This window comes from Periplaneta americana, chromosome 5 (genome assembly GCF_040183065.1).
Source record: "Periplaneta americana isolate PAMFEO1 chromosome 5, P.americana_PAMFEO1_priV1, whole genome shotgun sequence".
In the NCBI taxonomy this organism is placed as follows: Eukaryota; Metazoa; Arthropoda; class Insecta; order Blattodea; family Blattidae; genus Periplaneta; species Periplaneta americana.
In genome coordinates this window covers 51,996,860-52,021,178 of record NC_091121.1, presented here as the reverse complement: position 1 = coordinate 52,021,178, position 24,319 = coordinate 51,996,860, and the positions used below count along the sequence as shown (strand labels likewise).

General features: G+C 35.3%; 2 protein-coding genes across 3 annotated transcripts in view; one reads left to right on the top strand and one right to left on the bottom strand.

Moving 5' to 3' along the window:
* Positions 1–11,897, bottom strand: part of LOC138699607 (RING finger protein 145 homolog) — a 51,577-nt gene extending 39,680 nt beyond the window's left edge. Inside the window, exon 1 of the mRNA XM_069825622.1 lies at positions 11,745–11,897. The gene's annotated coding sequence lies outside the window, so the exon portion shown is untranslated. The remainder of the gene's footprint in view (positions 1–11,744) is intronic.
* LOC138699609 (neuroparsin-A-like) overlaps positions 1–24,319 on the top strand; it is a 115,262-nt gene that overhangs the window by 28,510 nt on the left and 62,433 nt on the right. The window lies entirely within an intron of this gene.

The following is a 24,319-nucleotide window of genomic DNA, read 5'->3' as shown; positions in this document are numbered from 1 at the left end:
TGATAATCCTATATTTTGATACTTAAATTTGAAAAACTATTTAATTGTTTATACTCATACATCTGATTAATTTGTATCACATAATTTGTTTTCTGTCCTCCCTGGAAACCTAGATTGTTAACGTTGATTAGAGCTGAAAAGAATAAAACTACAAAGAGTTTTGTTGAGTTTACAGGTTGTTTCAGCTAGTAACGCAATATGATATTAAGGAATATTATGGTTGTGTATTATAAATCTATTCTTTAAAAATTTAAATCAGGATAGAGGATAATGAAAGCCGAAATTTGGATATACGTTATGTATGGTTTTGATACTATGGCAGTGCTGTGCAGAAGAGTTCCGAAATAGGCTGTATTACTGTCTAGCAAACAATGGAGCACTTTTGAATTTAGGAAATTACCCAAAATTAATTTCGATTTCATTCTACTACCAACTGACATAACAACAATCAACGTTGCCAGGCGAAAATAGAAAACAAAAGAATGAGATGTATAAACAATTTAATACTCTTTCAAATTTAAGTATCAAAATATACGGTACCATTTGAAATTGGGGTTGGGGAGGGGTGAAACCTAAAATGCAATGAACACTTGTTTTAAACTTCCCCCTCAGTATCTAAATCGACATGTTTTTTGTTTAAATTTAATCGAAATAGTTACTTAGACTGGGAAATTTTGAAATGAAAGCCCTTAAAACGTATGATACAAGTGATACCAGCTGTTCTTCTAAGGGATTGTGTTATTCCGAACGATTTGGCTTCCGAGCTCAACATAGTTTTACACTTTGCTCTGAAATTACCTCTGCCATGCCATATTCCATGTATACAGTGTACGTATTCTTCGATATAGAAAAAGCTTTCGATTTTGTCTGGATTTGAGGCATTCTTACGAAACTAATAACGACTAATTTACCACATATTTACAGTCACACATTAAAGATTTTTTTAACTGATCGTAATAATTATATTTCAAGTTAAAATCAACACTTCTTGCTCAGCATGACAATAATTCATCGAAGCTGTTGCCTTCCTCAGAGAGACATTTTTTTTAACATATTCACGGTTGAATTTCCAAGACATATTAATTGTGGTTTCAGTATGTTGCTGTCATACATCAGATTATGACATACAAAGAGCGTACTATATATATATATATATATATATATATATATATATATATATATTAAAACAACAGAAGCATGGTTAACTAACTGGAAAATAAAAATAAATACAATGAAATCATACCCAGGAAATCAACAACTACGTATTTAGTCATTACATTAGATCAGCGCTCGACATTCCAAAATAAAAAAAACTGCAAAAATCAAAGTACACTCAGATTTTCTTAAATTATATCCGTTATTCATATCACCGTCTTTGAGCATTTGTTCTAAAAATAAGTTAATCAGAGTCAAACTTCTCTTATTCGGCATAGGCAATGGTAAACAAATCGCCGCCTTACAGCCTTCGAGGTGTTCAAAGATCAGTCCTCTGTACTATAACCGGCGCAGACTATAAAACAAGAAACAAATTCTTACATTAAATTCTCAGCAAAGTATCCATAGATGATATCTTGAACAAACATCAACAGTTTCTACAGACATTACAAAATCACCCAAATCCGTCAGTGAGGAAATCTTTTTAACTTCTTGGCCACATCAAAGCAGCCTCATTTTAACAGCAACTCTGAAGAAAGAATTCATAATTCATCTCAGTCTTTAATAAACTCAAATATAAATGAACCCAAGGTTCATAATTCATCTAGGAATCAAAAGTAAAATCTTGGTCTCTGTATTGCGTTCAATGAATTAGGTTGCTGGCCGGATGCAAATCTTACAGTTACTTGTACATGGCCAAAAGCATGTGCTATGTTTAAAATTTGTCATCTGAAGTAGCGTCACTGTATATTTAAAGGATTGGTCTCTGCTATGAATGCTTCGAAGTAACGGATGACGCAATATCAATCATTTAAGCTGAACTTTGAAATGAATAGTAAAGCTGTTTACGTCACTAGCAAGAAAGTATGAATTAACTCTCAGAGTAAAGGTTGATTCACACTATTCCTCTCCTTTCTCTTCTGTATCATCGCATAGCTAACATGACACCGCTTTCGTTGTAATAATTTTGTATTACAAATTACATGACAAGCAGAACTCCACTTAACCCTTAAATTCGCAAAGTATCCTATAGGATACAACAGGTTAATGGGCTATATGCCATGATTTTAATAGTACAATAGAAAAATAGTATTAGTTGCAAACTCGGAAGACAATTTACAGATGGGTATATTTAAACTAAATAAAATCATAGAAGAACATGGTGAAGATTTCACCAGAAAAAAACAAAATAATGGCATTTGAAGGTACAAACCCAATCCGAAGCAAAATTGTTGTTGAAAATGTGATTTTAGAACAGATAAATTCCTTTTCATATCATACGAAGGAGAGAATGATGTAAGCAGAAAAATTAACAAATTTTTACAAATATTAGGACTGCTAACCATGCTCTCAAACCAAGTTTAGTACAGAAACATTCCAGAATAAAGCTATATAAAACCCTTGCACTACCAACTCTCCTCTATGGAAGCGAAATTTGGGTTCTGAAACAAAGAGATATCAGCAGATTAAGAGCAGCTGAAATGAAATATCTGCGACGAACTGCAGGATACACACTTCTGGACCACAAGAGGAACGAGGATATACTGCAGGAACTCAATGTGCAACCATTAGAAGAAAAAATTACAGAATAGAGAAATAGATGGCTTGAACACATTTCTCGTATGGAAGCTGGCCGGACACCCCAAGAAATGCTAAAATACCCCTCAAGGACTATGACCTGGACGTCCACAGAAACGTCTATTGGATCCTGTATAGCTGGAACCGAAACAGGCCAACAATGGCCTAATTTCGTGCCTGGAATATGATGATGATGATGATGATGATGATGATGATGATGATAGAAAAAAATGGTAGGAAAATTAAAATTTCATAATAGTATAATATTGTACCACAAACATTGCTCTTTTATTATTTTATAAATGCACTGTTAAAATTATTATTTCAGATAATAGTATAAATTAATCTAATAATGATAATATTATGCTTTTATGCTTTATAAATAATATTAACTGGCACTTTTATAATAATGCTGATATGTTTTAGTTAAATTTGATATATCTTCAGATTTTATCTTATACAAATCACAAAATATAATATAAAATATGGACATTGCGATAGTTGTTTTCTTTACAGTCCGACACGGTTTAATAAACTAGTGTGAGAAATGAAGTTTTGCTAATTAAACAACTTCCTAACAGTAAAACAATCACCATAGCCTATTACATATCCGAAGCCGTGAAATCTATCTCTCTCCATACGAATACATTACTCTTTCGTCTTTAACATCAGGAGTTCGTCATTGCGAGAGGACTGATCAACAATTTTATTCTCTTTAAAATATATACATCAGGGATTCTCGAGCGACTGTCTAAAAAAATCTTGTATGAAACACGTGCGAAACTAGCGTTTTAGGCACTCGCCGTGTTGTCGGGAGGTGGACAATCTTCACTTCTCGTGCTTAAAACGCTATCATTTCGCAACTTGTTGCATAAATAGCTATTTCGCGTTTACACATCTATGGCTATAAACATACCCTTCATAAATATATTATTTCGTGCTCTGTGAACTAACATAACGCAAATTTTACTATCTCAATACGAAGTGTAAAAATACTGTTGAAATATCGCAAACATATAATATTTCGAGGTCTTCACGGAAATACTCGGTTTCAGCATTCACACAAAAAAGTGATACCATTTTTTTTAGACTGAAATACGCAAAAAGTATTGCGTACCTTAAGAAAGAACTTTTAACATTTTTTTACTGTAAACACATACTTGCGATTTATTGAACCAGTCTATCACGAGCATTTTATGTACCGTATTACTTTTTTTTTAAATATAATTTTATTGCAGAGTTGTGTTTGTGAATAGCACTCGCCTAATGTGGATTTTTACTGAAAATGACCACAAGCAAAACGACGTTTCGAAGGTTCCTTGCTTGATCCAGTCTTCGAAACGTCGTGTTAGCGAACGAGTGGGTTATATATAAACAAAATGTGTGATATCTACCACACTGCCAAGGTTAGGTTTCAGATACAAGATCCCAAGTCCATGTTTGTTGTCTATAAAAATTGCAAGCCGTTATCTGTGACTCGAATTTTCAGTCAGACTATCGGTACTGTTACTCAACCGTAGTCGTGAATGTAAGTGGTGTCACATGCATCGGTGTCGTTGCCAATCCTGAACTATCGTGTTTTATGCTTTCTATTCGCACCAAGTTTATGGAGAGGAAATATACGAAAAAATGCTGCAAAAGTAATTTTCGAAATGTTTATGAAAATACACAACTTCAGCATTTCTGATATTAGTAGGCCTATTTTTATTTATTTATCCTGGTAGAGATAAGGCCATCAGACCTTCACTTCCCCTCTATCAGGCTTCTCTTCCCATCGTCTCTCTGCGTATAGAGATTTCTGATAACTTTCATATTCAGTAGGCCTGTCTATAAGCAATTCAATCTGTAATGCACACATAAAATACAATGTTGTAGTTCAGTCATTTGTCCGAAGACAGGTCTGAATCTCACAAGTGATACCAACAAGGCACGAATTAGGCAACTAGGCCAGGAGATAATGTCGTAGGGCGGCCAGTTCCTTTCCCCCTCCATTACATACATCATTGACTAGCTACATATATTACACTAGTCAGACTTCAGATGCATACAAACAATATTGTTCTTCCTCTGACTCATATCAAGTGAGATGTACTGCCTCATAATAGATGTATATATCAGCCAGAACCTCAATCAGAGGACATGAAATACAATCATTGTGTCTAATTGAAAATTAATATAAAATAGAAACTGCGAAGATTTTCTTCGTTATTCAGTTCTTATATAAGAATACATCTTATGTACTCAAGTAAGTTTATGTTATTATTTACATAACTGTACTTCTTCAAAGGAAATAACACAAGTAGGGTTTAGACCAGTTAATGATCTGTTCTAGCACCGAATTAGGCTACAGTTGTTGGATCCATCTTTCAACAGGTCGTTCTTGTTGGAAAAATAGTTCTGTATTCTGTAGAGTATTTTATCTTCATTCTTTCTACAAACTTGGTCATACCAAATTCTTCTATAGTCTTCAATTTTATTTATTATTTTAAATATTTCTAATTCTTCGCGAATATCTTCTTCTTCGTTTATCCACCAGTGTATATCCTGTCATAAGTCTCAAGAATGTCATGTCTGCCATTTCTAGTCTTTTTCTTGAGTATTCAGAGTCCAAAATTTGAATTCATATAGCAGCACAGGTACAGCTGAAACCTTATAAAATTTAAGTAATGTTTTTTACGTACTTTGCTTGCTGTTATTCCCTTTTTGTGCCACATACGTGTTGGAATAAGTTTATTTTTATATTTATATCCATATTTTTATCATATTTCCACAAACTGCCTTCAATTTTATCAGAGTACGATATGTTTGAATCTTAGAATACGTATTTGTACAAATTAATTTACAAAATTAGCTTAACCATAGCCTTTAATACGAAACTAGAGTGCATTTTTCTATAAAGACTTTATTTTTCTGTTGGCGAAGTCGAACATGTGCTCTAAGAAATATATATATATATATATATATATATATATATATATATATATATTTTGCAGAAGTTACCTTAAAAGCCAGATAGAACAATTCGCAGTCGCTCTTCTTAAAGGATTAATCTAACTAGTTCTGAAGGTACTGTTGTACAAGTTTTTCAACTGTCTCATTTCACAGTACTACTGCTTATTTGATAAGTTTTATTATAAATTTTAAATTAGTGTCAGACATAGCGATAATAGAAGAATGATATGGATTTGTATAGAATTAATGACAAGCAGCATGTGCAATTTATAAATGAAATCTTACTTTTTTCATTAACTTGCACAGAAATGAGTTTTTTTTATATGATCCATGAAACGAAAGTTTGTCATCTGCACAGTAATTGATTGAATTTGTTGCATGTCTTTTGAATAATAGTTCTATAGAATTAACAGGAATATCGTTAATAGTAGAACTACATTGTTGCCAGTCGGGTGAGACGTACATTGGACGAAAATATCTAATCATCTCCATGACCATTTCATTCTGTCAGCTCCGGTTACACTGCAGCCTGTTTGCTTATTATGTCCGCCCATATACAGAACATACGTTTTATATTTCAACGCTCACATATGTACAGATGTGTTATACACTTCCGTTTCCGCTATCCACGAGCGTGGAAAGATAAAATGTATGCACTATTTCCGTCTATGGTAACCAGAGGTCATTGCTACTGCTGTATCAATGAAGACAATGACACTCAGGGACGTCTACAAAGAAGATACTTATGGGGCGTCTAATTTTGCCTGGAAATATTTCAGTCATGGAAACACAAACCTACGACATTAACCTCAGCTTTATTTCCCTTCCGAAGGTAGTCATATAGAAGAGTTCAATGCGTCATAGTCATAAAAATCTATTGTTTCCGTTTGTTTGAAACTAGGAACTTGGGATCGCGTAGACCGCCAGGACGAAATTTCCACTTTCTCAGGGAACCCTTGAAGTTTTTACCGGGAAGACATGCAGTACTATAAATTCTTGCCCGTTCTACTGCACCAATCATCAGGACAGCTTTAATTGTGAAATACTCGTTTTGTAAATGGCTGTACCGCTATATAACCTATCCAACATTGCCTCTGTCCACCACAAATTGCGCTTGGTCTCGGCTGGTTTTGAACTCGGTCCTCTAGCCGTTAGGTTAATGCTGCGTTCCCCGGATGTTTTTTATCTGCCTCTGCAAGATGTTGTCGAAGCACGTGTCGCAACTTTGGATTGTGGCCAAAGAGAACAATTAAATGCTGTTTATTGTAGAATTTGGCAGCGTTTAATAAAGCATAATAGTCTTTCGACATCATGAATCACTATAATTGTTTCAAACAAAGAAGTCTTAATATGAACGAGTGCTGAAATAAGCCCTTTGATATCCGAAAATGCTGCCACGTTGCAAGTATATGTTTATTCAAAAGTGAAATTTTCAAAACTTTATTGAAAGTAAGTTGATGATGCTATTAAAATCAGACAGATTTGCTTATAATATACTGAAAGGACATTGGATGTTAGCCTCTCTCTCTCTCTCTCTGCATACCCGTAGCCAGGGAAGAGTGCTGTCATCGAAGAAACAAGCAATGAACTAACACATTGGTTAAGATAGTTCACTATTCAACGAGCCACTTTTCATAATGATTAATGATGTATGACTGGAAACATCGATTAGTCTGCTGTGTAACGTATTATCAGCTGGTTGTTTTAATATGCATGTACAAAGTTTACATCTTTCGAAAAGTTATTACACTACCACCCGGTTTCACCAACATGATCGAGAAAGGTTCAAGAACGTTAAACGTTTTTAATAATTGCCAGAGAACTTATTTTCTTTCCATCAACTTTCGTAATCTTCGACATTCGTCACATTTGAAAGTTGAATTTTGGTTCATCAAGTGAGTCGACAACGGTCAAGTCGTTGAAGAAGTAGTACACAATTGGCCATCTTCAATAAACTGGACGAATATAAACTGTGTTGTTAACCTTTTATGGAGATTTCTTGTATCTTTTTAGTAAATGAAAGATAATTGAAGATTGTAAAGAACGAAAGTTGTAAGAGTCATTTTTGTCATTTTTAAGTGGTTGTCAAAATAGGTTGTAGGTCTATGTGTGAAACCGGATAACCTTTAACAGCCATATGTTGAAATTCGAAGTGGAAGTAGACACTAATTAATGTATGCAATCACAGTTGTCACCAGTGGCATATGGCTTGGATGGAGATCTCTTCTGAAAAACATTTTTACTGTACACATACAACCTTTGTTGTTTACACTCTTCGATTTTATTTTGATGAATTTAAAAATCGTCTGACGGATCGTCAGTTATCTTTATCGAAGATATTATAATTATTTTTAGTTTAGTACGTTATTTTACGACGCTTTAACAACATCTTAGGTTATTTAGCGTCTGAATGAGATGAAAGTGATAATGCGGTGAGTCCACCACCGATAGTTACCCAGTACTTGCTTATATTTGGTTGAAGGAAAACCCCAGAAAGAACTTAAACCAGGTAACTTGCCCCAACCGGGAATCGAACCCGGGCCACCTGATTTCGCGGCCAGACGCGCCATACTCCACAAGTGTGGACTATATTTTATATTTTAATGGACGGTTAGAAAATTGACGGCTGTTAATTAGGCCCTAGACGTTAATCAAGCAATCTGGTGACTATTGATGAAACCAGCGCCTTTATATATATATATATATATCAGCTCTGACTCCATTCTGGTCACAAGAAACCATTTATTATGAATAAACACTCATAATGAATAACACGAGGCTTTGGCCTAGAAGAGCATAATAAGTGATTTAAACCATTTCTTGTAGATCAAAGCGCGGAATGTACTGTACGGTAAGAGGAAGTGTGGTTGTTAGGGGAGAGTCGGGTAGTATCGGACATCGGGTAATATCGGACAGTGAGTTTTTTTCATCTACCACACGATGATAGTACCTGATTGACATGGTTACGTTTCTGTGATGTCGCATAGAGAAACGTAACCATGTCATTCAGGTACTACCATATGGTGGCACTGTCCGATACTACCTGATGTCCGATACTACCCGACTCTCCCCTATAAAAAAAAGTCGCGACGCTGTTATTCCCGGCGTGACTCCTCCTCTTTGCTTACGTCATAGAAAGTGACGGCTCTATAAAGTCTAGGTAGGTAGTATCGTTCGCCATTTTTGTTCTTTCGTTGCCGAGCTACCATACGAGGGATCTATTTGCCATACCGTTAAACATTATCATGTCGTAGCTCCTATGATAATAAATCAAACGCACTGTAATTGACCAAATAATTGAGCGGCAAGTAACGTCCTCGTATGCTTTCTGCGAAAGCCAACGAACGAGCCAAAATGGCGGGCGATTATATTAATTATTTATCGAGCCTTCTTTATCTTCATCAGCGAATCACAAGACGCACACGTTTAAATGTAGCCGACTTGCAACGTGATTGGCTGCCGGAAATAAGAGCGACGGGACTATTGCAACGATAACAGAGACTCATATTCGCGCTACAGTGACGAAAAAAAAAACAACTTCCGTAATTATTCGGAATATGACTCATGGTTATTCAGAATGATACTAGGAGGAGCCAGTATAACTTCATGAATCATCCTTTATATGCTAGAGATGTAATAGGCCTATTTAGTAGCATCATGTTTGGGAGCTGCAGTCGTGGGTTGAATCCCTATCCACACATGGATGTCTGACTTTTATCAGAGTGATGTCCAGTGGTAGTCGAAAATATCTTTATAAGTGCTTAGAGCAAACCTCAAACTTTGGATAATTTTTTTTGTACATCACCATTATGAACAGTCTTTATCGTTAGTGAAAATCGTGCATAATATGCCGCATTATTGTACCAATATCGTAAAATATTACCATGCCAACTAAAACGTCATGACAGTATAACTTGTGCCATAAAGTTAATATATTGAAACGATTTGCCATGCAATAATACAGTGTGTCCCAAAAGTCATGGTGGGGTTTCTTAGGATTATATTTTTTTTAATGAATAGAGGTAGAAAAGTAATATTGGTGCCAGATGAAAATAAAACTCTCTAAGTTTTTCGTGTGTAAGTTTGAGGCACTGAAGGAAATAAAAGACTGTAACAATCGAAAAAATGCAGTAATTTTCATTGTTACAATTAATTATATAAGATGGATGTCCAAAGAAAAGGTGGCATGTGTTTTGTGGCTGGAAAAATTTGAATCTGTGACTCATTAATCATATCTTTTGTGGTAATCATCTGGATGAATGAAGTTTATAAGGAGTCAGATGAAGACGTTTCTTTAAAGCTCTATGAATTGTTTTCGGAAGTCTTCTGAACAAATGCTCTTCGGATAGCTTTTACAGTTTCATTTGTTAATGTTCTCCACTAGGCTTCCAGTCTCTTTTAACTTTCTACTTCAACGACGAATGTTATTCTCGTGTGATGGTTCTTCGTTAAATACGCTACGAAATTCACGTCATACACGAGTCACAGATTCAAATTTTGCCAGCCACAAAACACATTGCACCTTTCTTTGGACATCCATCTCGTATAATTAATCGTAACAATGAAAATTATTGCATTTGTTCGATTGTTACCGTCTTTTGTTTCCTTCAGCGCCTCAAACTAACAGACGATAAATTTTGAGAGCTTTATTTTCGTCTGGCACCAATAATACATTTATACCTTTATTCATGAAACAAATATGAGCCATTGGGAGCAGAAGTGGTGTAAGTCAGAAATGGGTAATGAGGGTTAAAGTAAACATTCTGCAAAATATAGCGCAAAGTAGCAATTAATATTCAATTTATTTAAACTATTAGTAGTCAATGGATAGCACGAAAGACATATTAATTGCTACTTTGCGCTGTATTTTACAGAATTTTACTTTAAACCTTATTACCCAATTTTGACTTACACTTCTGCTCTGAAAGGCTCATATAATCCTATGACACCATGACTTTTGGGACACAGTGTATTTAATACCTACATTATTGTTGTCATAGCAACCACTTTCTTCATAGACCACAATATAAAACTACCCATTATTAGAGATTTAATGTTATTTACTTATTTATTGTTTTATAATGCTGAAGTACAAAAAAGTAACGTTTTCGCACAATCGTGTTTTTTGTTGTATTTACAGCTATTGTTGTTAGGCCTTGAAAGTTAGAATTCCCACACAGAAACTTGTTGCTAGGGAACCATTTGTTGTTACTTAGTTACCATTACAGTGCAGTTTTGCGAAGGCTTTGGAATAATATTGCTCTAAATTTTCAATGCAAAATATTGTATTTGTAGTTTTAAAAATATGATCGTGAAAAAAATGTTGTACAATACACGTTTGTAAAAAGCACATCTCTCCCTTGTATCGTAATATAATAATGGAAGACATTTATAATGTTATACAGTTAATACATTCATAAAAATTAGGAAACTAGCTTTGCACGTTCCCTAAACATTGACTCGTGCCAGTGTTATACTTGTTTCATGATATACTCTTACTAGTGCTCACGGCAAACCTCAAACCTTGGATATTAAAATGTTTTAGGTATTTAGATAAAGAGTCAAGACATTTCATTAAATTGTTGTAACTGCTGGAAGGAGAAATGTTACAATGAAACAACGCACTGGAAAAAGAAAATATTCCCTAAAATTCACTAGACGTTAGATAAAGGAAAGCTGACCAGTGCACATAATGATCTATTGATAAAGCAATAATTCAATCGCAGTAGCGGGGAAATATAGATGTTCAGTTTATTTATGAACGTTATTAATTTTATTGGAAATTGAACCTTAGAGTCAGTCTTCTACATGTGGTGTTAACACAAATTGTGTTAGCTGCCGGTATTTTGGTTCTGGAATATGAAATCGAGTTATTACTAAGAATAATAGAAGAAAATTGTTACGTTGATGATTCGCGCATTCTTAACTGCTTGGAAGAAATTTTCTATGTCGTTCTATTCGCGCAGATTTAACTGACACCTCTCTGTTGTAAGTCTCGGCTAGTTATCTCAGATAATATTTTTTAATGTTGCAGTAAGACTTAATGAAGTTGTACTCACGGTTCATTGAGCACTAAAAGCGGTTGCTTAGGAACAAAGTCACAGCACAAACTGAGCACACTGTTGCGCGTCCACTGTCCGATTTGAGTTTGGTTTGTTTGGGAGAGCGTCGCGCATTCAAGACGCCAAAAATAACAGGTGAGGAAGAGGAACCACCGCGCGTCGCTCAGGACGGTTCTGGGAATTGCGGCGATTCCCGTGCTTCCTCTGATTACGTCACGGGATAGAGGCGCTGGCATCCCGACTGCCAACTCAGCAGGTCGGGCACATGACAGTGGGAAGCATCCAGAAGTCCGCATCACGCTCCAGTGTCTCACACCCCCGCCGCCAACACTAGATAGGGTTGCCAGAGCTCGTTCACCGCCAGGAGTGGCGGCTTTTCGAAAGTATTCATTCCGAAGGACGAAATTGTGATAGAGCTCGGATTTCTATGATATGAAAATTATCTTTACTCATAGTATATCTTAAGTAGGCCTGCCTATCTTTTAATGGATCCGTTTATTGCATTATATTTTTGTATGTTATTTTCTAGGTATTTATATCTCACATAGGTCTACTTAAATCATTTATTCAATAATTTGGTTATATATTAACCACTTACACCTGTCTTATAAATTTATCTTTCATAACCATTCTTTTAGTCTTATTGGTTGATATTTTCATGTTATATTTTTTATGATTGTATTATTATTATTATTATTATTATTATTATTATTATTATTATTATTATTATTATTATTATTACTTACTTACTTACTTACTTACTTACAAATAGCTTTTAAGGAACCCGAAGGTTCATTGCCGCCCTCACATAAGCCCGCCATCGGTCCCTATTCTGTGCAAGATTAATCCAGTCTCTATCATCATATCCCACCTCCCTCAAATCCATTTTAATATTATCCTCCCATCTACGTCTCGGCCTCCCCAAAGGTCTTTTTCCCTCCGGTCTCCCAACTAACATTCTATATGCATTTCTGGATTCGCCCATACGTGCTACATGCCCTGCCCATCTCAAACGTCTGGATTTAATGTTCCTAATTATGTCAGGTGAAGAATACAATGCGTGCAGTTCTGCGTTGTGTAACTTTCTCCATTCTCCTGTAACTTCATCCCTCTTAGCTCCAAATATTTTCCTAAGCACCTTATTCTCAAACACCCTTAACCTATGTTCCTCTCTCAGAGTGAGAGTCCAAGTTTCACAACCATACAGAACAATAAAAATAGGTACAATTATGAACTCCTTCTATTGTTCTGGTACAATTTCCTTTTCCCAAATAGCAAGTACAAATTATTATTATTATTATTATTATTATTATTATTATTATTATTATTATTATTATTATTATTATTATTATTATGCGTTTCCAATTCGCTATGGGCTAAAGGAAGGAGATGCACTATCACCTTTACTTTTTAACTGTATGCCATTGGGAAAGTTCAGGATAACAGAGAGGGTTTGGAATTGAACGGGTTACATCAGCGGCTTGTCTATGCGGATAACGTGAATATGTTAGGAGAAAATCCACAAACGATTAGGGAAAATACGGGAATTTTACTTGAAGCAAGTAAAGAGATAGGTTTGGAAGTAAATCCCGAAAAGATAGAGTATATGATTATGTCTCGTGACGAGAATATTGTACGAAATGGAAATATAAAAATTGGAAATTTTTCCTTTGAACAGGTGGAAAAATTCAAATACCTGGGAGCAACAGTAACAAATATAAATGACACTCTGGGGGAAATTAAACACAGAATAAAAATGACTGTTATTATTCAGTTGAGAAGGTTTTATCATCCAGTCTGCTGTAAAAAATCTAAAAGTTAGAATTTATAAACCAGTTATATTACCGGTTGTTCTTTATGGTTGTGAAACTTGGACTCTCACTTTGAGAGAGGAACATAGATTAAGGGTGTTTGAGAATAAGGTGCTTAGGAGAGGGATGAAGTTACAGGAGAATGGAGAAAGTTACACACCGCAGAACTGCACGCATTGTATTCTTCACCTGGCATAATTAATAACATTAAATGCAGACGTTTGAGATGGGCAGGGCATGTAGCACGTACGTACGAAGCGAGAAATGCATATAGTGTTAGTTGGGAGACCGGAGGGAAAAATACCTTTGGAGAGGCCGAGACGTAGATGGAAGGATAATATTAAAATGACTTTGAGGGAGGTGGGATATGATGATAGAGAGTGGACTAATCTTGCACAGGATAGGGACCGATGGCGGGCTTATGTGAGGGCTGCAATGAATCTCCGGGTTCCTTAAAATCCATTTGTAAGTAAGTATTAAATTTGTTAATACACTGTGGCGCAAAAGTCAGCTTCTACTTACGCATTAATTACTAAAGAGAGAAAACATGCTTAGAATTAGGTTTAATTCGGTAATAATCATTAAGATAAAGTCTCGTTGACTTACAAGGAGTTGCTACAAATGCTTACGCAACCAAAGCATTTTTTTCATTAACGACAGTACGTGGCCGACCGGATCTTGATGCATCTCCAATGTTTCTCGTCCTTTCAAATTTTAGGTTAAGTTTTCGCAAATGTTGCAGAGTTGCATCAGGAAACCTCGTATTGAAATCGTTATTAATTATGTCAGTTTCTTTGTCATACCTCCACTATATGAAGCGTGTAAATGGGATGTTCTTATGTAAACTTATGTGCCATTGCAAGGAACGTTATACAACACAGAGCATAACACAGATTCCACAACAATACCTGACTCACGACTGACGACGGACAAATAAATGTGTTTATGTAGTGCTGCCAACTGTTACCGAATTAAACCTAAATCTAAGCGTGTCTAGTCTCCTTATTAATTACTGTGTAAGGGGAAACTGACTTTTGTGCCACTTTGTATTTGGTAATCTGCAAATAATATCTTCTGGATGTACTTGCTATTTCGCAACTCGATGTTATGTGTATTCATTTTTTCCATTCTGCAATTAATTATGTTATTTTTATGTAAATTAAACTAAACCGGATATAGGCTGCATTCTTGTCGTAGACCATTGTTGACTTTTAGTGGAGTTACGGAATTCTCACCGATGACTGTACTAGTACTGTCATACATGGATTTAATCGCATTTGTTTGGTTCTTATGTCCATATTCCTGTAAAATTTTCAATAATTTTAGTCGAATAACTCTGTCATATGCCTTTTTGTAGTCTATAAATAAGAGACAAGGGGTAATCCGAAGTTTTAAGTTACGGTACATATTTTTATGTATATTAATAGTATATTACGGTACAAGGTTGGGAAGTGCTTTTACAAAGCCGAGGAAAAGTTTGAAAAACGAGGAAAGCTAGTTTTTTAATTTTCGAGATTTTGTAATGCACTTCACAAACGTTTATTGTACAACGGTCATATTTTTTAAATTGAAAATACAATATATTTTGCGTTGAAAATTTAGAGCAATACTGTTACAAAGCCTTCGCAAAGCTATATTGTAATAATAACTAAGTAACCTTAAGTACAGTAGTGGGAAAAACAAAAAAAAAACCCGGACCGACCCTTGTAGCTGATTTCAGAGCCTTGTTTACTCCACAGCAAGATAAACTGGTAACTAAGACTTTCGTGGTTCGAATCCTGTCTGGGAAGGAAACTTTTTTTGTTCCTTATTCAAATGTATTCCCAATACTTTTTCGATTAAAGCGATATGTTACTACTTAATTGACTTATTATTCCCAGAACATGGATTTTACCAGCAATGGAAAAGTATTGGGAATAAATTTGAATAAGGAACAAAAAAAGTTTCCTTCCCAGGCAGGATTCGAACCTCGAAAGTCTTAGTTACCAGTATATCGTGCTCTGGAATGAACAAGGCTCTGAAATCAGCTACAAGGGTCAGTCCGTTTTTTTTGCCACTAATGTACACTGTAATGGGTCTATTCAGATAGTTTTAAGTTATGAAGAATGGTTTTCCTAGCAACAAGTTTCTGTGTGGGAATTATAACTTTCAAGACCTAACAACAATAGCTGTAAATACAGCAAAAAAACACGATCGTAAAAAAATAATTCGATATTTTGAAGTACGTTGATGATTTGAAAAAAACAATAACATAAATAAATACAAATTATTTTACCATTTTAACCTCAATCTCCTAATTCGTGTGCGTTTGTGACTTGTTTATACCGTCTGTCCTCTGTCTTCCATACATGCATCAAACATCGATATTATTTTTGCGCCAGAGTAGATTCAGGCTTTGTCAATAAATCGTGAAATATATCCCAAATGGAAGAAGAAAGCAGAATCGACCAGTGGAGAAACTCAGGGATGAATTCTGCAGTGCTCGGGAAAAGTGACACACGTCAGTTTCCACAAACCTTTTTTGATAATTTATTCACAACTTACGGAAGATCTGCTCGCTTGGAAAAAAAATACATAAGTATTTCTCACATTACAATAATTAATACAGAAAAAAATCAAATTGACATAAACCAGTGTAAGTTGTCAATAAATTATCAAAAAAGGTTTGTGAAAACAGACTTATGTCACTTTTCCCAAGCACTGAAGAATTCTAAAGTCAACAGTGGGCTGTATCCTTAAAAGCTTAATGATGATGATGATGATGATGATGATGATGATAATAATAATAATAATAATAATAATAATAATAATAATAATAATGAACATTAAGAACAATATTAGGCTTACATGTACTTCCATGTTATTTCTCATAGGTCTGTCATTCATTTCTATAACTACCCACGTCAGAGACTGTGAATCCGTCCACGCGGAGCGTACTAGGAACTGTCACATGGTGCCACGTAAAGCCCACGTGGACACGTGACTGTCGCTTACTGTGAAATCCACTTCTCTGTCTAATTGTGAAGTCGTGACACAACATGCAAGAATGGCACACGAGTATGGCCGCTTATAACATCTGAATAAGTGCTTTCCCACGCAACAAGCAACGCATCTTTGTCACTGTTACTATTTTGATACTACTAGCGCTGTAACAAATATCAAAATATGGAGAAATTTGTAGAGAAGAACGAGCTGAGCTGGTAAAGTGACTACAAATCACAGTCTACTATATACAGTCACGAAGCTTGAGTTTTGAGGGCGCTAGAAACAATAGACTGTGACGGTACTATTTTGCATTGCCTGTAATGAGGCGATATTAGCGATCCTAGTGGTGAGCAACTATCTAATGTTTGCATATTACTACGTATTGAGCTTCGCGACTGTATATACTAGACTGTGCTACAAATGAATTAACATACACGCGGTAGGCAACTCATATTGTGAAATCTTACATTTAGTTTAATGAGTAAAATAAATGTTACAAATTTCACTCGGTTTTATTAATCGTGGAGTATGTTCAACATACACAGCAAATTATTAAAATCTTTGATAAAACACAGTAATCGGAAATTTATTTTTCATACATGTACACTTAAAGATAGCATATTTTGATTTGTAGTATTACAAAATAGAAGCAATGCAATTTGGAAGAGTGCCTTAGTTTTACTTTCAGATACTGTCTTGTAGTCGAGCACAGAAACATGGAGTGACGTCACGTGACATGTTGTGATTGATGGTTTCAGTCAGTATCAATTTAAATACTTTGCCATCACTATAGATGCCCATTTTCCCTCTCTTTCAATTCGATTCAATTCGCAGATGCCCTCAGACCAAAATACTCCTTTGGCGTGGCTCTGTTTACATTGCTAACCGTTTAGCATCAGCAGGCCTACAATGATATTACTGTCAGTTTAATGTGTATGTATAGACCTAACAGAGATTTGCATGACACGGCCCTAAGCCCGGTCCCGTAGGCCGTGTTCGGGCTGAAATCATTAAGGGTTTCTGGGGTTCAGGCAATTAGAATGAGAATAAAAAATATGGGCCGTTTCTCGGGTCGTGGTAGCGTTTTTTCTTTTTAATGTAAAACGTGCTAATAATAAAATTGTTCATCACAAAAAAAAAAAAAAAAACATGTGGGAAATCTTTCTTCTAGACCCCCACGCGGCAAATAATCATAGACTGAATGAATGAATGAATGAATGAATGAATGAATGAATGAATGAATGAATGAATGAATGAATGAATGAATGAATGAATTAATGAATGCTAGCCATGATGTCCCATGTTGGGCACAGGCCTCCTGTGATGGGGTTAGAACCCCCTCGACAGGGATGGCTAAAGTGTATTCGCTTGGTAAGCCAATCGCTTGTCGTGTGTACTACTTTTGTGCGAGATCGTGCGTATTTGTTTGGTTTCCGCACAAAACTAATCCGCGGAAAGTCTAAAATTCCATATTCAGTATTCCCAACCTAACACACATAACAATTTCCCTCTTCTTATCGCTTAAGTGACATATTGATTTTTACCGCTTTAGGCTTTTAACATATTATTTTTAGAGACGTTCAATATAGTAATAATTATAAATTGGAAACTTACCACTGCAATTTCACCTAAATTGCACTGTTAATTATTGTTTTTAAATATTTGCAAAAATTAAGTAAACTCTACAACTCCACTAAAGTTACTGCATCCGTGATGCAAGTAACATTAAGGAAGCCGTGAAAAAATCAACAAGATTCCAGACTCATTACGTAACCTCACCGTTTGTTTTAAGTTCGCATTTATAGACTGGGGGGGGGGGGAGACAGACCTATATCACGGCCTGCTGGAGTATAGTAAACACAGAAAACATTTTAAAGCAGCAATGTTGAAGATAGATATTTTTTTTTGCAAATTTGCCGTCATTGAACAGAAACCAAGATGGAGATTTCATTGCAACTAATTAGAAATTCCTCTTTTAGGTATGTAATAAACGATCTTCGCACAAAATAATGTACGATACACGAGCGGTATGTTTTCTTTCAATTCTCGAAAATTAAAAAAGCTCAATTACGTTTCGCTTTTTCAAACTTTTCCTGGAATATGAAAACTCTACATACCGCTCTTGTAACGCATATTACTATTGTGACATGGTTAATAACCCTGTTAAACTTTAATTAGTCTGAGCACTCTGTTCTTTGTTCATTTTTTTGCACTATCCACATAATACTAACACCAGCACTTTGACAAACACTGATTGCTATTTACACTATTTAACTGACACTTTCTCAACACGACTTTACTATTTACAAAATTTATCTCACACTTTCACTAACACTGACTTTACTATTTACAATATCTTAACACTGATTACGTTATCTATTTACAATGACCTTCCCTAGTTCTTTCCACAAAACTCTGTTCTTTGCTGTTCTCGACCACTGTTTCCCCGCCTCTTTGGCAAACATGTCAGACTATCTGAGCCGTGGTCTTCCCTGTCCTCTCTTTCCGACGTAGGGGTCCCACTACATAGATTAAAAGCTGCAATTTTTAATTTAATGATGGATCCAGAGTAACAATACATTGCACTATATCGTAAGTTGATTATTATTATTATTGTTATTATTATTATTATTATTATTATTATTATTATTATTATTATTATTTATCCGTTAATTATGCGTGAGTATTTATAGTTTTTTTTGTCATGTAGCCTTAAACTCTTAACCCTTTAAGAAAAAATATTCATAACATAACAAGACACATAGACTACTTCTCTTTCATCGATTCTAATATCATGTCAACTGTTAAAAAAAGTTACTGACGTGCACCAGATTCAAGTGTAACTCTTTTAGTGAAGGTATGCTATGTTATCGGTGGCGGACATCTCTGAAAGCAATTTGCTCTCTTGTTTGTTTATTTAAAATAGTATTAGTCAATGGCGTGCATAGTCTTTGGAGATTTTATGACATAACAACATAACATGGAAATCTGAATTCATAGATCGTGAGTTCCATATCTCAAGTTGGTTCTCTAGGACTCCTCTACTGTACACTAGGTGAAAATTTTGCGACGTTGTTCTTTAACATTCTGTATATTAAGAGTTAGGGAAATGTTTAACTTTTTATTCAGATTCGACTGTGATGATAGGGAATGTTATAAGCAAAGCTCGGAACTTGGGGACTTGTGTGTCGTGCGCATGAGTAAGGTTACAGGTACAACGTACACAAAGCTCCCCCTGCAAGTGCTCAGGGACAGTCGTGTGTACTAAGAAAGTGGTCACATCGAATGACAGGAAGACGGACGAGGAAACTGTGTCATGTCGAAGCAAATGACATTCAGAGAATTACAGGTAAACGGTCTGTTAGAGGAATGAGAAAATACGTGGTATTCGAATGGGTATTATAGGAGTTTGAAAATATATTTCTTAAATTTTAGGTACAGAATTTCGTGGAGGAATTCTGAGGAGATACATTATTTTCTTCGAATGAAGAGTTTATATTTTGTAAGTTGTGCCACACATAAACTAGAGACTGGAAACGGGCATTCATTGAAAGACATTGCAGTCTCTTAAATCGGTGGAAAATTTGTCAATAGCCATGGATCAAGTCGTAGTGGAACCTTCCCTAGTAGTGACATAGAAATTGAAAACTATTTTCGAGAAAAATTTAGAATACGAGTACTTATCTTTCTCAGATACGAGATCAGCTAGCAACTGCTGAAAATCGAACAGGAAACAGTGACAGTGAAAACATTCAGTATTTTAAGTTTGCTCCCGTCACTTCATGTGACGTGGAAATAAGTTTCTTTCGTTTCAAATCATGTTTAACTAACAGACGAAGAAGTTATGGGTTCGAAAATCTTCGAATGCATGTAGTCATACACTGTAATAAAATGTACAGAGCAGAACTGTAAATTTGATATATTTTGCATGTTTATATATATATATATATATATATATATATATATATATATATATATATATATATGCCATAAAATTACGTGTTTCAACCTACCATAATATTATCAATATGTTGTCCCAGCCAGGAACCACCTTCATAGCAGTCCTGACAGTACCTCTGTGCTGGAAGAGGGAGTTTGTTGACATTGAAGTCCGGTCGCTTAGCCACGTTCAAAGACACAAGTCCCCAAGTTCCGAGCTTTGGTTATAAGGTTACAAATTTCACCACGTTATCTTCAATCTTCCACGTAGGCCGGTATTGCATGCACTGCGATCGACTTCCATTCAGAAGTCGGCTCTTTGGCACAGTTCGAGTTGCATAGTCCAACATCCGTAGATTGGGCAACAACTGCGATGCGTGTGGGATTCCCCTTTCACTAATTACGTCGCTATCAACGGCATTTTTAATTTTAGTAACGGGTCCATCATTAGTGCTTCGCTTCGCGTTGCAAACGCTTTGATCACGTAGTCTGAATCACAAAGAGAATTCACAATGATTTTTATTCCAGATTATACTTACGTAGTCAAGCCTACTTACTGAGCTACAGCAGTAAATAGCTTAAATCGGTAGCAACTGTTTCCGAAATACTTTTCTATGCATAATATTTCTTATAAATAATTAATTTGATAAATTAAATTAAATAAATTAATATTTAAATAAATAAATGAAAATAAATAAATGAGCGAACGAATGAATGAAAACTACTTCTAAATTCAACTATAACTTGAATAATAATTAAATTGACATAACATATTGTGTTAAGTCCACATTGTGGAGTAATGGTTGACGCGAAACCGGGCGGCCCGGGTTCGAATCCCGGTCGGGGCAAGTTACCTGGTTGAGGTTTTTTCCAGGGTTTTCCCTTAACCCAATTTGAGCAAATGCTGGGTAACTTTCGGTGCTGGACCTTGGACTCATTTCACCGGCATTATCACCTTCATCTCATTCATACGCTAAATAACCTAAGATGTTGATATAGCATCGTAAAATAACTTACTTAAAAAATATTGTGTTAAAGCCTTGAAGTATTCTTTTCACAGTAAACATTATTTTCATAAGTATGTAGATTTAATAAATAATCATGTAATTATAATGTTGATTCTAATAGGTCAGTAACATTCTTTGTGTACTACTGATGTAATACGGTACTTTACTTTAGTGAGAGAGATTTTTGAATATGGATCTTTAGTCTGGAATTATGTTATGGTCTGAATAGAAAGTAGCCTACCCAATGAAAATTCGTATCGTCATGTTCGTATAGATTTCTGTCCAGTGACCCCGCGAATAGTTATGAGAAAATTGTGATTATTTCAGATATCACATTTTATATTCCAGACTCCAAGTTCTTGATTTCCTATTTTATTTGAGGCTCTTAAATCCGTTTTCCCCCATATTAGCCATGTACATCATTCCGTCACCATTTCTCCATTTCGCCATCATTTCATATCATTCCCCGATCACCGGCTGGCGATGCACGAAGGGGGCTGGCCTAGGGACAAGGGGGGTTGCCTGCTCGAAACCTGGGTACGCAGCGAATTTTAGCATAGTCAGCCGGTGTGGGTTTGGGAGTGCACTTAGCTTGAGGGTTAGCGCAATAGATCGTAACAGGTCGCAGTACTGGGCCATAGTGTTCCTCTCCCGTAAATTCCATTCTATAAGATTCTTAAAAGTGATACAAGTTGTAAGTCTTTTGTAAACAACGTTAGCTTTCATGTTCCTATAAAAATTATGAGCACTAATACAGTATAGTTTTCTACACAGAAATTCTGAATATCTTTCCCCTGTCTCCAGTTACAACGGAAAAATTGTATGAGTAGTAAATTTGATCCATTTAATTTATAAGCTTAGGATTTGTATAATTTTAAATTATTTACCATAAATCCAATTGCTGTTATTAATATTATCAACAGTAATCGCACTAGGGCTTTTGATTTATCTAGAGAAAATCAAAACTCGAGTGGGATTTAATTGATTAGTATACGATTAGAAGAAAGTATATAAAGATTAGAAGGAAAAAAGTACTCTAATACAATAAAATAGATATTAATTGATTTACTAAAATTCTATTTCACTAATGTTACCTTCACCAAACGTTTGAACGGAGCCGCCATTTTCACTCGACTATCTATGCGGGAAACAAATGACGATTGCAAAGCATGTTAAATAGTAACGTAAAGAATTTGCAGTTTGAAATGTTGGAAAACAAATAAACAAATGCTAGGGAAGTGATAAAAATAAACAAATGTTAGTGAAGTGATAAAATTGTAGCGATAAACTGCCATGATTGATTGGAACACGACCTTTCGTACCGTTTTATTGGTCAAAAGTAGTATGACGTAGTAAAAGTGTATTAGTCATAATTTTCATTAAAATTGTATTGTTATTGCAACATTGTGTTATTCTATTATTTGCTAATAAGTTTTCACGTATGATGTTCCAACCTGTCTTCGGACAGATGACTAAACAACAAATAATAGGACACAGACTCATGCGTTTGGCAGACGTCTCATCAGGGTTGTTTTATTTTGCAAACAAGCCTTAAAATGTTCTATGTTAACTTCCATCATATTGAATTCTGGTATTTGTCCCTGTTATTATGAGAAAGAAGGTCATATAAATTTATTAATTTATTTTTGAGAGCATAATTGGGTTAAATGTTGCATAATGTCTTATTTTATGGATACATACTTGTCTGGAATATAAATTGTTACAATTTTTTTAACAATCTTCGCTGGCCTGCTCTGGGACAATCATTTTTATCTTTTGACCCATTTAGACATCTTCTCGCTTCGACTTTATGCCCGTGTTAACACGAAGTCCTACAGATCTGGGACGGCCGCAGTATGTCAAATTATTTTCGTCACCAACATTTCGACACGTGACTGGCTTCCGACCAACATCGCGAGTGGACCAAATCGAATTGTCAAATCAGACTTAGGATCGATCGAATGGTCGCAGTATGGCATATTTTTTTTTTTAAGATAGGAAAAGATCAGAGTTCGACGCCGACTAAATTCTCTGATATTATGACTGATAAAACTGCTAATGAACAGGTCTTTCCAAGTACACCATGTCCAACTTAAAACATTAATGACAGAAACGTTATAATTTATAACTGAAAATGTATACGGCAAACTAAAATAAATCTACTGCACTTTTTGTAATCTATGTAAGGTGGGTGCTCCTGTTGTGGGCATGTTCCTGATATGGCCACCCCCCTTTTGTGAGTTAGTTAACCAAAAAATCCGATAAATTGCAGCAGCATCCAGTGAAAGGGCATCCTGGTATGTCCCTTTATCGTTTTCCATCCAGTCAGGTTGAGCAATATGGCGTCAGTTGCCTGTTTTGCGATTTTCATGTGACCTCTTCTTATTTTTCTCTGGTAAGTCTCCTTTGTTTTATGCATGTTTTTCAAAGACTTGTTTCATAAAAACAATCGTACTCCATTCAGCTTTTAATGTTCTGTTGATTGGTGTTGTAGTTGATGGCGTATCTTTTACGAGTTGTTCATAATCAAACGATTTTCGTGAAAGCTTACCTGCTCCTGATATGGCCATATCAAATGCACCATGGCCATATCAAATGCACCATGGCCATATCAAGTTCATTTCACTTTTATTTTTTCACCTGACAAATTTACATGTCTTATAGCTGGGATTACGCAAAAATTTTGTATTTTAAGAAAAATAACTTAATTTTTTATGGAAAAACCTGCTTTGACTACACTTTTGAATTATAAAAAAACACTCACGATTTGTAGAACATGGAACAAGGGTGGCCATATCATGTGCACATGTTCCTGATATGGCCACTAGGT